Source organism: Balaenoptera acutorostrata, chromosome 4, assembly GCF_949987535.1.
Source record: "Balaenoptera acutorostrata chromosome 4, mBalAcu1.1, whole genome shotgun sequence".
Classification (NCBI taxonomy): domain Eukaryota; kingdom Metazoa; phylum Chordata; class Mammalia; order Artiodactyla; family Balaenopteridae; genus Balaenoptera; species Balaenoptera acutorostrata.
The window spans coordinates 69,346,597-69,360,596 of record NC_080067.1 but is presented as its reverse complement, the minus strand read 5'-3'; the positions used below and the strand labels follow the sequence as shown (position 1 = coordinate 69,360,596).

Below are 14,000 nucleotides of genomic sequence, written 5' to 3'. Positions count from 1 at the left end.
CGGCACTGCTCTGGAGATTAGGGCAGCAGAATCCGTGAGCCCGACACGGCCCAAAACTCCGCCTACTGCTCTGGCTCCTCCCTGGCATCATGGGAGTTCGTCCCATCAGCTTTCAAAAATTCAAATAAAGTAGCACACGCTGAACAAGGCACTAGGTGGGGGTGCGGGAGACATAAACAAGGCTTAGTCCAGTCCCAAGGTCACCTAGTGGCACACATGAACAAGTGCAGTACGCAGGTCCACGGAGCAGAGGTGAGGTGGCGTCAGCTCTGCCTGGAGGAGCTGAGAAAGGCTTCGCAGGAGGAGGCGTCTTTGAACTGGGTCCTGGAGGCTGAGGGGGAATCCAGGCAAAGGTGGGAACTCGGGTAGAGCCATCCAGGCAGAGGGGCCAGCCCAGGCAAAGGCTGGAAGGCCGGAAGGCTGGAAAGCTGGAAGGGACGGTACTGGCAAGTCGGTGGGATAGCACATATCTACCTGGCTGGTGTAGGTAGAGGCTCCGTGGAAGATGAGGGATGAGATGAGGACAGGGGGTAGTTTGGGCCCTGCTTGGGGGAAGGAGGGGGGCCTTGAGCACTCACCTAAAGGTGAGGCTTTTGTTTGATAAGCACTGGGAGGGGTTGACTGTTTTTAAGCAGAGGGATAGAAACTGGCAGCCGTGTTTAGAGTGAACAAGAGGGACAAGGAGGCGTATTAGAAAGTATCGCTGTTGTTGGTAAGGATGATGAGGACGAGGACAGGGGCCGTGCTAGAGAAGGAGAGGAAGGGATGGTTTAAGAGATGTCATGGGGGTGGAATCACAAGGAGCCAAGCCCGTTCAGCATCCTGAATCCTTCCAAATCCTTTCTACGCACCTACCCCCTCAGCCCCCCACTCCCAGCTCCCCAGCATCCTTCTTCCCTCCTTGGCTGTTAGATTCTAAGGCAAGGAGATTCCAAATGCTGACTACATCTTCCTTGGCCCATCTCAGCTTTTGGCAAATAAACTGGTGTCGTTCCCCAGAAAGCTTTTCTCGAACTTCGTAAAGTTAGCAAAGAGGAGAAGTGTTAACAGTATGATCTGTTGAGTCTCAAATTCTAAACCCAGCCCTAACACTAACCCAGCTTTTTCACTCCCTGAAGTTCTGCCAAAATCAAAAGAGAAGGTCTGTGCCAGGCACAAGTAATTTCAGCTGAACAAGCACTCGGAGGGTCACAGAGCGCGCTGTGCTCGCAAAACGCTCTGCTGCTTCAGAACGGGCTTTGGGCAGCTGGTGGCGGTGCATGTGGGCGACATGGTCAAAAGGAGCATGAAAAGTATTTTTCTTTGGTAAATAAATATTCCACTGTTGATGCTGATTAAATCCGAAGCTCCAAGAAGACAGCTGCCTTTCATTTATTAAAAAGTAGAGGGAGAGAGAAGGCACGATTTTGGACGGCCTTCTTCTAGTGAGAGACAAAAACCATTTAGCCCCAGCAGCTGGAGAAAAGTCAAGGTTTGGGAGACAGGCAATGCACATTCTTGTGTGTCTAATCCTTTTAAAGCACTATTGCATTTAATCCCCACAGTTGTCCAATAAGGCTGATGGTATTATGCCCATTCACAGATGAGAGAGCTGAGGTTTAGAAAGATGAAGTCATGTGCCCAAGGGAATATAAAAGCAAATGTTGTTATAATGAAGTACAGGCTGTATAGAAATAGTCTTGCTTTGGGAAACACGAGGAAAAAATGATGTCAGTTCCCTTACATTTGCATAGGATACTAGAGTTTGCAAAGCACACTCACATACAGTATTCTCACATCATATTCAGAAAGGCCCTGGGAGGAGGACAGTAATATTCCCATTGTAGAGAAGAGGGAACCAAGTGTCAGGGAGAAGAAGGGGGTTCACAGCTGGGAGCTGGGACTTGAACATAGAACTGAGTAGAGACTCAGCTCTTTTTCCATAGAGGGAGGCTCTGTAAAAGATAAGGGGTTTGATAAGAAAGAGAAGGGCATTCCCAGGAGAGAGAGGACCAGGGGAAAAGCCCCAAGGGAGAATTTAGGGCGTGCACAGAGTTACACTGACACGCGGTGGTGTTGTGGTCACGTGTCAGGCCTGGAGTCACACCACTGGGATTTGAACCCAGATTCTGCCATTTAGGCCACCCATGCCTCAGTTTCCTTATCTGGAAGTGGTGATAGTAATAGTGCCTCCCTCATGGAGAACGCTGTGAAAGTGGACATGGGAGAAGCACTCAGAAGAGGGCCTGAGGCATATATAATCATAATGAAGTTTTGCTATTGTGCTATTGTTATGATTGCTGCTACTACTACTTCTGCCATCAGAGGGTCCTGGGGATAAGGCTGGGCTGAAGAGGGGGGGCTTAGGATCTCAAGGTGCAGAGTTTGAACCTTGTTTTTTCAGGCTGCTACAACAAAGTACCATAGGCTGGATGGCTTATAAACAACAGAAATTTATTTCTCACAGTTCCGGGGGCTAGAAGTCTGAGATCAGGGTGCCAGCAGAGTCAGGCTTTGGTGAGAGCCCTCTTCTGGGTTGCAGACTGCTGTCTTCTCGTTGTGTCCTCACATAACAGAAATAGGGCAAGAGAGTTTTCTGGGGTCTCTTTTACAAAGGCAATAATCCCATTCCTGAGGCCTCCACCCTCATGACCTAATCACCTCCCAAAGGCCCCACCTCCTAATAATATCACATTGAGGGTTAGGGTTTCCACATATGAACTTTGGGGGGACGTATTCAGCCCAATGCAAAATGCTCCTGAAGGAGCAAAAGTAATAGGAGGCCAATTGTAGTTAAAACAGGGTAAAAAGTGTTGTTTTAGGAGGATGAGTCTGGCAGGAGTGCGCAGGCCTCCCTGACACCTTTCCCCATCTGGACTAGGAGCCCCTCTGAGGACTTCTCTAGCAGCCTGTGCCTCGTCCATCACCACACTCACCCCAAGGCACTGTAATTGCCTGACAATTACTTGCCTCCCCAAAGGGACCACATCTGTCTTACTCACTGGTACATCTTGTATCCAATACATTGTCTGGCACCTGGTGGGTGCTCAATAAATACTCTTCTGATGAGTGACTAATAAATGAATGTGGGATGATAGTTTGAAGAGGAAAGAGTCTAGGGGAGACCAGCCAATGGCAGATGCCAAGAGTCAGATGCAAGATGCTGTCTTAGGATGGAGGCAGAAGGAGTAAGAAATGCAAGCGGCAAGTGGGAAAAAGGACAGATAGGAAGGACTTTGTGAATGACAGACTATGGGAGTTTATGGGAAAGGAAGAGTCAGTGTTGACCCCAATCCTGGACTCCTGGACACTGGCAATGGCCCTTTAGAAATGGGAAGAAAGAAAGGAGAAACTGGCTTGTAAGAGAAGATTTGGCAGTGACTTTGCCCTTGCTGAGCTTCATAAAAGTTAATGGTGAGGACTTCCCTGGTGCTGCAGTGGTTAAGAATCCACCTGCCAATGCAGGAGATGCCGGTTCGAGCCCTGGTCCGGGAAGATCCCACATGCCGCGGAGCAACTAAGCCCCTGCGCCACAACTACTGAGCCTGCGCTCTAGAGCCCTCGAGCCACAACTAGTGAAGCCCGCGTGCCTAGAGCCTATGCTCTGCAACAAGGGACGCCACCACAATGAGAAGCCCGCGCACTGCAATGAAGAGTAGACCCCGCTCACCGCAACTAGAGAAAGCCCGCGAGCAGCAACGAAGACCCAACGCAGCCAAAAAAAAAAAAAAAAACAAGGTTGCTGGTGAGGAAAATGGAGTAATACAGTACTATTGTGAGAGGTACTGCCTGGAGATGGGAATTTGGGAAGAACCCGTTTGGTAACCCTCAATGAGTGCCTCTTCCCTGGGAAAGGAGTGAGTACCAGGAGGCAGGCGGGATGGACAGTCAGAGGGGGCTTAGAGCAGAGAGGAAACAGGTATCTGGCAATAAGGCGCTTGGATGTAACGTCATTCCCAGCCTGTCAGTTTTGCCTCAGGCAGCCCCATCCACCTGGTGGAGCTGGCTTTCCAGCCAACCCTTGGCCCTGCTCCGACATCGACCTCCACCCTACCTTCTCACACTGCCCATCCTTGCTCTTCCCTTCCCTTGGCTGGTCACTCCACCTTTTCCCTGCTTCACAAAGGAAAACGTAAATAAAATACAAGCAAGAAGAAGGCACATTCGTCAAGTGTCCTAAGAACAGAAAGGCAGCTCTTAGTTCTCAGGGACCACTTACTCCCCTCTTCCTTTCTTCCTCAATCCATACTTCACCCAAGACCTGCCAATGGTAGAATTACATCAGAAAGGAAAGCCATTTTATATCAGAAAGCCAACTTAGCTCAAAGTGAAGCACAAAAAGAACAACCATTTCATTTTTGTTTTGTTTTCTTGAAATATTTTATTACAGTCATGGCTACTGTGAACCCACAACTCATTTCTTCATTTCTGCAGGAAAACTGCAGCTGCTGGGGCTCAAGAGAGTGAAAGCACAGAGCCATTTCTGCATGTTTCTGCCTCCTCCTGGTAGGTAGAAAATCAGGGAAAAGAAAACTAATGCTCGTCTCACTATGGGACAATGGGGAAAATCTACTTTGGAGTCAAATAATCTTTTTTTTATTGAAGTGTAGTTGATTTACAATATTGTGTTAGTTTCAGGTGTACAGCAAAGAGATTCAGTTATAATATTTTTTTTCAGATTACTTTCCATTATAGGTTATTATAAGATATTGATTATAGTTCCCTGTGCTATACAATAAATTCTTGTTGCTTACCTATTTTATGTATAGTAGTTTGTACATGTTAATCCCATAATCCTAATTTATCCCTCCACTCCCTCCGTTTCCCCTTTGGTAACCATAAGTTTTTTTCCTAAGGCTGTGAGTCTGTTTCTGTTTTGTGTATAGATTCATTTGTATTATTTTTTAGATTCCACATGAGTGATATCAAATAATATTTGTGTTTCTCTGTCTGACTTACTTCACTTAGTGTGATATCCTCTAGGTCTATCCATGTTGCTGCAAATGGCAATATTTCATTCTTGTTTTAATGGCTGAGTAATATTCCATTGTATACATATGCCATATCTTCTTAAGCCAATCGGCTGTTGATGTGCACTTGGGTTGTTTTCATATCTTGGCTATTGTAAATAGTGCTGTTATGAACATGGGGATGCATGTATCTTTTTGAATTAGTGTTTTCATTTTTTCTGGATATATACCCAGGAGTGGGATTGCTGGATCATATGGTAACTCTTTTTTTATTTTTTTAAGGAACCTCCACACTGTTCTCCACAGTGGCTGCACCAATTTACATTCCCACCAGTAACGTAGGGGGGTTCCCTTTCCGCCACATTTATTATTTGTACACTTTCTATTATTTGTACAAATAATAAAAAGTGTACAAATTTATTATTTGTACACTTTGATGACAGCCATTCTGATTGGTGTGAGTGATACCTCAATGTGGTTTTAATTTACATTTCTCTAATAATTAGTGATGTTGAGCAGCTTTTCATGTGCCTGTTGGCCACCTGTATGTCTTCTTTGGAGAAATGTCTATTTAAATCTTCTGCCAATTTTTTGATTGGGTTGTTTGTTTTTGTTTTTGTTTTTTGATATTGAGGTGTATGAGCTATATGTATATTTTGGATATTAACCCCTTGTTGGTTGCATCATTTGCAAATATTTTCTCCCATTCTGTACATTGTCTTTTCGTTTTGTTAATGATTTCCTTTGCCATGCAAAAGCTTTTAAGTTTGAGTAGGTCCCATTTGTTTATTTTTACTTTTATTTCTTTTGCCTTGGGAGACCCATCTAAGAATATATTGCTAAGATTTATGTCAGAGAATGTTTTACCTATATTCTCTCCTAGGAGTTTTATGGTGTCATGTCTTGTGTTTTGGTCTTTAAACCATCTTGAGTTTATTTTTGTATATCATATGAGGGTGTGTTCTAATTTCATTGACTTACACATAGCTGTCCAGCTTTCCCAACACCACTTGCTGAAGAGACTGTCTTTTCAGTCATTGTATGTTCTTGCCTCCTTCGTTGTAGATTAATTGACCAAAGGTGAGTGAGTCTGGAGTCAAATAATCTTAGGTGGGCTCTGCAACTACTGGCTGACTCATTACCTCACAGAGCTAGTCCCCTCATTGATCAAACACAGCTGACAATGACTCTAACCTCCCAAGATGATATGATGAGGAGGTAACTTAGTCAAGTACTTTGCTCCATGTAGGTGCTCCCTGAAGACCTACTCCTGGTGGTCCTCGATGTTTCTCATAGGAACCTCCCAGCCTCTGCTATCTGCAGGCCTCTAGGGGATCCACAGAGGAGGGGTGAACTAGGGGCCCACTCCCAAGGGAGCTTTTCTTTTTTTTTTTTTGAGCAAGGACCTGGAGAAGCTCTGGCAATAAAATCCCCCCTTTCCTTGTTACTGCTCCTCATTCTTGAGGAGCGCTGAAGGGCAAAGGTCTGACTTTTTTTTTCCTATTTATTTATTTATTTACTTATTTATTTATGGCTGCGTTGGGTCTTTGTTGCTGCGCACGGGCTTTCTCTACTTGCGGCGAGCGGGGGCTCCTCTTCGTTGTGGTGTGCGGGCTTCCATTGCGGTGGCTTCTCTTGTTGTGGAGCACAGGCTCTAGGAGCACAGGCTTCAGTAGTTGTGGCTCGTGGGCTCTAGAGCACAGGCTCAGTAGTTGTGGTGCACGGGCTTAGTTGCTCCGCGTCATGTGGGATCTTCCTGGACCAGGGCTCGAACCCGTGTACCCTGCATTGGCAGGTGGATTCTTAACCACCTTGGGGAAGTCCCCAAGGGAGCTTTTCACCTAGTGATTTCCAAGAATTTTCACTTTATTACACATTTTTTCAGGCTTCAGTCTGACTTGACTAAAATGTAAAGAAACCTCACATATTTGGGTGGCCAGAGCAGCATGCCTTCCTTCCTAGGCTTATCACATTCTGTCAGCCCAAGTTGAACACCATCTCCAAACAAATGTCTATTTCTGGCCAAACGAAGGCCCCAGAAAAGACTGAACTGTCTACCTCATCAATGGTGCACTTGCTTGGAAAATATCCAAGCATGTTAGAGTCCCGGCCAACCAAAAGCACCCAAGCCACTTTGGGAGAGAGCTGGCGGAAGTGAGGGCTCTGATTTTCATGTTAAATCCCCATTTGGCCTTGGAAATGTTAAAAATAAACTTTCACCTGCATCTGATTTTCCTCTTTGTCACTGCAACCATTGTCTGTTTGAACAAAGAGGTAGCAAGAGCCTCTTTGAGCAGTTCACAGAGTTCAAGCCAGAGCCCAAATTGGAGGGACACAGATGTTAATGAACAAGGGGACCAAGCAAGAGTGCTACTGGGAATGGAAAAACTTCCCCAGGATTGTCAGGCCCCATGCTGCTCTGCCAGCAGCCCCACCTGGCTCTCAGGAGAAAGACCTGGGAGCTGCCTGTGCCTTTCCCCCGCCTGCAACTTGATGTTAGAACAAGATCTTGGTGAGTCATTCATTACTCTCTTTCATCCCACTTGCTTTCATTTTGGAGGCACCCATCAGATTTGGGGGTGGGCGGGCTGGTTAAAATAAGATATGAAATCACAAATTAGGACTACACCATTTATTGGTTCCCTTGGAAGCAATATGTTGTTGTAAAAAGAGCCTGGGCTTCGGAACTGGATAAACCTGGGTTCAATTTCTTTCATTTTCAGTTGTGTGACCTTGGGCAAATTACTTCTCTGAGCTTAGGTTTGCTTCTCTATAAAACGGGCATTAAAAATGCCATATTGGTTAAAGCAATGCTAGCAGCTGTGATAAACACACACACACAGAGTTAATTGGCTCTAACATTATGGAAGTTTATTTCTGATGCGCATAAAGTCTAGAACAGATGTTCCTGATCTGTGGGCTGCTCTCCTCCAAGAGGGGAGATAGGTGACTGGGTCCTTTCTTTGTCCGACTTCACCATTTTCTAAACATGGCTTTCAAGGTCACCAGGCTTGTAGATGTCAATCCAAAGGTAGGAGGGAGATGATGTAGGACTGTGGCAAGTGGAAGAGCTTTCTGCTGGGCCTAGAAATGTCCCACATCACTTCCACTCACGGGCTAGTGTCTATATCACAGTCTATATCACATGGTTGCAATGAATTACAAAGAACACTTAGAAATGAGGTCCAGCTATGTGCCCAGGAAGATGAGGAGACAGGTTTGATAAACATCTAGCAAGTCTTTGCCACGTACACCAACTTTTCAGGGAAATAATAAGGCTTAAATGAGATGATGATTATGAAACAGTGTGGCTCTCAACAAATGTTGATTCCTTTCTTCTTTCTCTTCCCCCATGGCCAGACTTTTGCTGGAAGCAATAAGGGAATGATTCATTTGTAATGACACACAGATAGGACCAGCTGCTGCCAAGAAGCTCCCTGACCCCCACAGCCCTCGCCTGACATTTTCCCTGTTGCCAAAGCAGGGGACCCCAGAGTCTTGTTCTTGCTCCTTCCTCTCATGATCAAGCCCTCTACCCTCTGTCCTTACAGCCTCACCAGGTACCTCTCCTTCCACAAAATGGGAAGATTCAACTGTTAAACCCTAAAGTCAGAAAACCATCATGTTAGGAGCAGCTGAGGCAACTGATGTTCGGTGGCACTGTGTTTCTGCTAAATTCTATTCTTAATGCCTGAACTTGAGTCATGCAGGCTCTCACTGCCATGGTTTCCACCATCCTGTATTGTGGTACATCCGGCTGCTTCATAAATTTACCTGCCTGGCTCTTAGAAACATTTGCATTTGATGCCCACAAGACCTCCTGGGGGCTCCCTAGGTTTCCATGCTGGGCTTCCATACTCAAGCCCACCAGACCTATCCTGGATGCCTTCACACAGTCAGCCATTCAGACCTCATGGCTTTTGCCTGTACCCCAGGTCACACCTTGACTCTGCTTTCTCTTTCTGCACACATACACTTTTTTTTTTTTTGGCCACGCCGTGTGCCGTGCAAGATCATGTAGTTCCCTGACCGGGGATCAAATCTGTGCCCCTGCAGTGGAAGCACAGAGTCCTAACCACTGGACTGCCAGGGAATCCCCTGCACACATACGCTTTTGAGATACCCTTTTCATGACTTCCCCAAGTACTGCCTTGTCCTCACTCCGATATTAGTTTCGATATTCTCTTGGGTGTACATCTGGGAGAAAGGGTTAGCAAGAAACACCTTATTGAAAGTTGTGGTTTCACAGCATATGAGTAGATATAGTTTCACCAGTGTTGGAGGGTTGATCTTTACACAGTGTTGCAGGTTAGCATTTCTACAGTGTTTCTAAGAGAAAAATATGTCCCAAATTCCAAACAACTGAACTCTGAATGAACTTGATGACCCAGTCCTTTCATAAGTTGCGAATTGCATTGATCTAAGTTCTGATATGGTGGAAAGCTCACAGACTTTGCAGACACACAGACTTGAATTTAAATCCTGGCTCTGCCACCTAGTAATAGTGTGACTTTGGGCAAATTACCTAAACCCTCTGAAGTATGTTCCTTTATCTGTCAAATAAGAAGATAATCTTGTTTAGAGTGTTGGTACAAAGATTTAGTGAAAGTATGTACATACAGCTCCTATCATAGTGGCTGGCACATAGTAAATAACAATTATTATAGTTGCCAAAACATGAGGAAGAGTTAAGATCATCTATGGCATTTGTTAAACTTTAAAAGTAACTTCTTTACATAAAATTTCAATATATAATTAACATATTTTTATTATGGAAACCTGGAAGAAAGGGGAAACATAAAAGGAGAAAGTAGAAACCGACCAAAATCTCTCCATTCAATGAAAACCACTTTTAACGTCTTGGTGGTTTTCCTCTCAATATTTTCCTATGTGCTTGTGTACTTTACACAATTTTAACTAACCTAGATACAACGTTATTTCACGTCCAACATTTTTCACTTGAAACATAATAAGCTTTGTTCAGTAAAATTACTTACAAATTCTAGTTTTAAAGAATTTAAAATTTAAGGGAACTTTAAAACGATTCAGTAATTTAGTTATCCATTCCTTTAATGCTGAACATTTAGGTTATTTCCATTTTTTTACTCTCATGAGCAGCAACACTTCCATATAAAATCCTGGAAATTTTATTTTTATCAATATTTGTGTTTATTTACTTAAAATAGCTTCCTAGAAGTACTGCCAAGTTAAAGGGTGTGCACGTTTTTAGTCCTCTTGCAACAGTTAGCTGAGTAGCCCTTCAGAAATACTCTGGGGTGTTTTAAAGTTTATGCTCTTGCCTGCCTGTTCACTTCTGCGAGGAATCCAGGAGTTGGCTCGGTTGCCAGGGAACAGCTACTTTGGAGGTGCACAGTGTTTGGCCCAGCAGGCCCCGAATTCCTTTTGGGGAATTGTCTCTGCTCTTTGTGCAGTTTGGTGGGACATCAGGGTTGGAAGGGTCCCCTGGGCGGGAGAAAGGATGCGGGTGGAGAAGCCGGCGTTAGGAGCGCCGTCCCCAGGCTCCGCCCCCTCGCGACCAGGCCGAAGCGGAGCTCTGTGCTCCTGGGCTGGGGGCCAGGGGCCCCCTTTCCATAGAAGACTCACCCTCGGCCTCAGGGGACCCTTTGTGGTCCCAGTGCTGGAGTGTGGTCCCAGTATTGGATAATACTTTGGCTCTTCCTTTCCTTTTGTTAATCCCACATCAGGCACGGAGAAGGCCCTTAATCCCACAATGCCAGGCTCAGGAAAGGTGCCCAGCACTTGTTTGTTGAAATGACCGTGGAGGGTGACTGAGAGAGCCTGAGAAAGGCTGAAGGGCTGTAATATGCACCATATAAATGTCTCCTGGAGACTTGTTCCCAAAGAAGGCCCCTGGAAAGATGGTTTTTTGGAGACTTTAGTCTGCCATCTTCTCGGTCTGCCAGCTTTCTGAATAAAGTTGTTATTCCTTGCCTCAAAAAAAAAAAAAGAAGGCCTCTGGAGAAATCCCGGTGGATGAGGTTGCAGCGACCCTTTCTCGTGCTAGATGCTAGGCTCGTCCTGCCATCTAGTGGTGGGCAAAGGGAGATGGCAGGGACCAGACCCCCGGCAGAGGGCGAAATGAACCTGCCGTCCAGGAAGTCACGGGTGGGTGGCAGGTAAGGGGGAGACCCAGAGCATCTTGTGAGCACCTCAGAACTCAGGGTGCTATACGAAGGAGGCGAAAGCAGGAGTTATTCTCAATAATAATTATAGCTACTGTTTATTGAGCACTTTCTATCTGCTAAAGACTGTCCAAAGTGCTTTTTACACTTTTACTCTTGTAGCCCTCCCAGCATACCTTGTGAGAATGGGGAAACTGAAATCCAGAGAAGTCAAGACACTTGCCCAAATTCACACAACTAGTCAGTGGCACAGACAGGAATCAAATTCAGCATCCTCTGACTTCATAGCTAACGTTTCTAGGAACATTTCTAGAATCAGAGAGAGATACCTCCTTCTGCATCCCTTCTGTTCCATCACCTCCACCCTCACCCCCACCCAACCCATTCCCTGGACCACAGAGGGTGATTGCATTCCGTTTGGCACACAGCCCATTTCCACCTGCTGTGCTTCTTGTGGGTCCACAAGTCTCTACTCTGAGCAACTCGGAAGGGAAGCTTTTCTCTCCCTAGGCCTGGAGATTGTAGGGGGAGAAAAGAGAGGGCAGTGGTGGAGTCCCTCATCTTTTCTTTAAAAATGTTAAAATGTTTTAGACCAACTTTAACAGCTCTTTCCCCTTATTGGTTGTGTGAGATGGAGATGCATCTCCGTAAAATGCACTCTCATTTCAGATCGGCTGCTGTGAAGTTTGCTTCTAAACCCAGGAAGGGTTTCTTGTGCTTTCCAGGAACAATAGTGGGGCTGTCCCAGGGCTACCCCAGCCTTGTCCCAAAGGCTGAAAGAACCAACCTGCCACCCCAGTGAACATACAAGGGGGCCAGGGGATGCGCCGGCCTACAGACAGTCCCATTTAGGGGATGCTAAGGTTTATTTAGGAAACAGCAGCCATTCTTCCTGCCTGGCCCACCCAGAAGAGTAATAAACCACTTATTTTTAGTTTAGAGTTTTGTTTTTCTTCTCCCGTTTTAGAAATTTATCCAGACCCGTTTCCCAGGGTTGAGAGCTTGAGCCAGATAGAGTTGATTAGTCGGGGGATAAGGAGAGTGCCTTTTGGAAAGGAGTGTGGTCCTCAAATTGACTGTAATTTCCCCTCAAGAACCAAATTTGTCTGCAATAACCTCAACATCATTCATTCAACAAATACCACTTGATGCCTTAAGAGACAAAAAGGCTGATGTTTGGCATTGCTGAGCCTCCGCTCTGAGCCGGGTCCCAGGCCACTGTGTCCTCTCACACAGGCTCCGCCACCCTGTTCTTGCTCAGCCACGGCCAGCCCCATCCGCTGCCTGCCCCAGAGTCGTAGGGACTCACCTCCTCTCCCGGAAGTGGACAGCCTCTTGCCCTTTCAGTATCAGTTGCTGGTTCTCACCACTCTCCAACCCATGCACCTGTTTATTTCCCTTTTCTTGAAACGGTATGATCAATAACTTTATTCACTCATTTAGTCAATCAGCATTTATTGGTCGCCTATCATGTGCCAGGCACTGGGATAAAGAGGGGGGCAAGTCTCTCACAGCCAAGACGAAGATAAGTAAACAAGGCAATTACAATATGGGGTAGAAAATGCTAAGCCAGAGATATACAAAGATACTATGGGAGCCCTTCCATCACCTTCTCTTTCCACTTCCCTGCCTTTCCCCAGACGTTGCCTCAAGCTCCTGGCCTTTACCCACTGCAGAGCCTCTGGGCTTCACTTGTAGCTAAGTAGCACAATAGCCCCTCTTGCCCTGGAGTGACACAAAGCCGACCACAAACTGAAAAGGAGCCATGGCGGCCTTTGGAGAGTGGACCACTCCAATAAGAAAACACACAGAAGCAGAGGTGCTAAAAAGAAAGTTTGTGGAATGGATAAATGAGGGGTAGGTGAATAAAAAGATGAGTAACTGAATGATGATTCAATAGATGATTTAATGAATGAATCAGAAATGAGCATCTAACCTTGAAGCAAAACTGAATTTCAGTTTCCAACACTCGTGCAGTTCATTGAGCACCATGTTCCCCAGAAAACTCTCTACAAAGATTTTTATTTTAAGAAATTAAAATCACTTAAAACTTCACTGAGAATGTGACAATGCATTTGAAAAAGTCCTAGGAGTTGCCTAGGGGAGTTCCAGAGACAGGCCTCAGGATCACTTATGCAGGAGAAAGCTGAGTGCCCCCCATCCCCACTGTTAGGGAAGAAGCTCCAAGTTCCTCAGGCCAGAGCCTTCTGAGGCAATGGGCTGTTGGGCAGAGAGCTACAAAAGGTGACAGGCTGTGTGCTTCTTATTTAACCTAACAGGTGTACCATGCTTATCAGTAGCTGGAAAGTTATATGTGGGTCAAATTACTGTGTCAGATCAGCTCTGCAGTGTTCCCCACCAGGGAAGCCTTTGGGGGTGTAAACCATTGTATTCTAACCTATCTGTTCTGTAAACATAGATGTTGTGCTATAAAGAGGACCAGGATCTGGGAGGAAGGACATTGTTTGCTCAGGGGCCTGTGTGAACAGCTTAAATGCCCTTCAAGGCTGACTGGTTCTTTGAGATGAACTGGCTGAAGCTTTTGACTTTGGGGTTCAGTCGGTGGGTGAGCTTGATATCACGATCTGGCTTCATTTGATAGAAATGACACATGCTGGCCATTTCCTTCGCTGCAGGAAATTCTAGCTTCTCGTAAGCTTCCAGGGTGATCTTTTAAGAACAAGTAAAAAAAAAGAAGAAAAGAAAAAACAGGAAATGTCATTGCCCTCATTTAAAACAGTTTGAGAAGAAATTATTCACTTTCATGATGATACAGGTCCACAATTCTTTAGCCTAACTCCAAGACGCAAGAAACACGGAAGTATTTTCATAAGCAATTTGGCAACATACTGACTTTTCTGAACTGATTTGGTGGCAAAACCTGATCTGAACTTATGGGAAGTTATTT

The 14,000-nt window shown here is 45.5% G+C and overlaps 1 long non-coding RNA gene across 1 annotated transcript in view; it reads left to right on the top strand.

Annotated features, from left to right (window-relative positions):
- The first annotated feature begins 224 nt into the window (after nt 1-224).
- The window catches only part of LOC103017715 (uncharacterized), a 48,581-nt gene continuing 34,805 nt past the window's right edge, over nt 225-14,000 (top strand). Inside the window, exons 1-3 of the long non-coding RNA XR_009008231.1 lie at nt 225-353; nt 3,445-3,724; nt 4,414-4,485. This is a non-coding gene — a long non-coding RNA (uncharacterized LOC103017715). The remainder of the gene's footprint in view (nt 354-3,444; nt 3,725-4,413; nt 4,486-14,000) is intronic.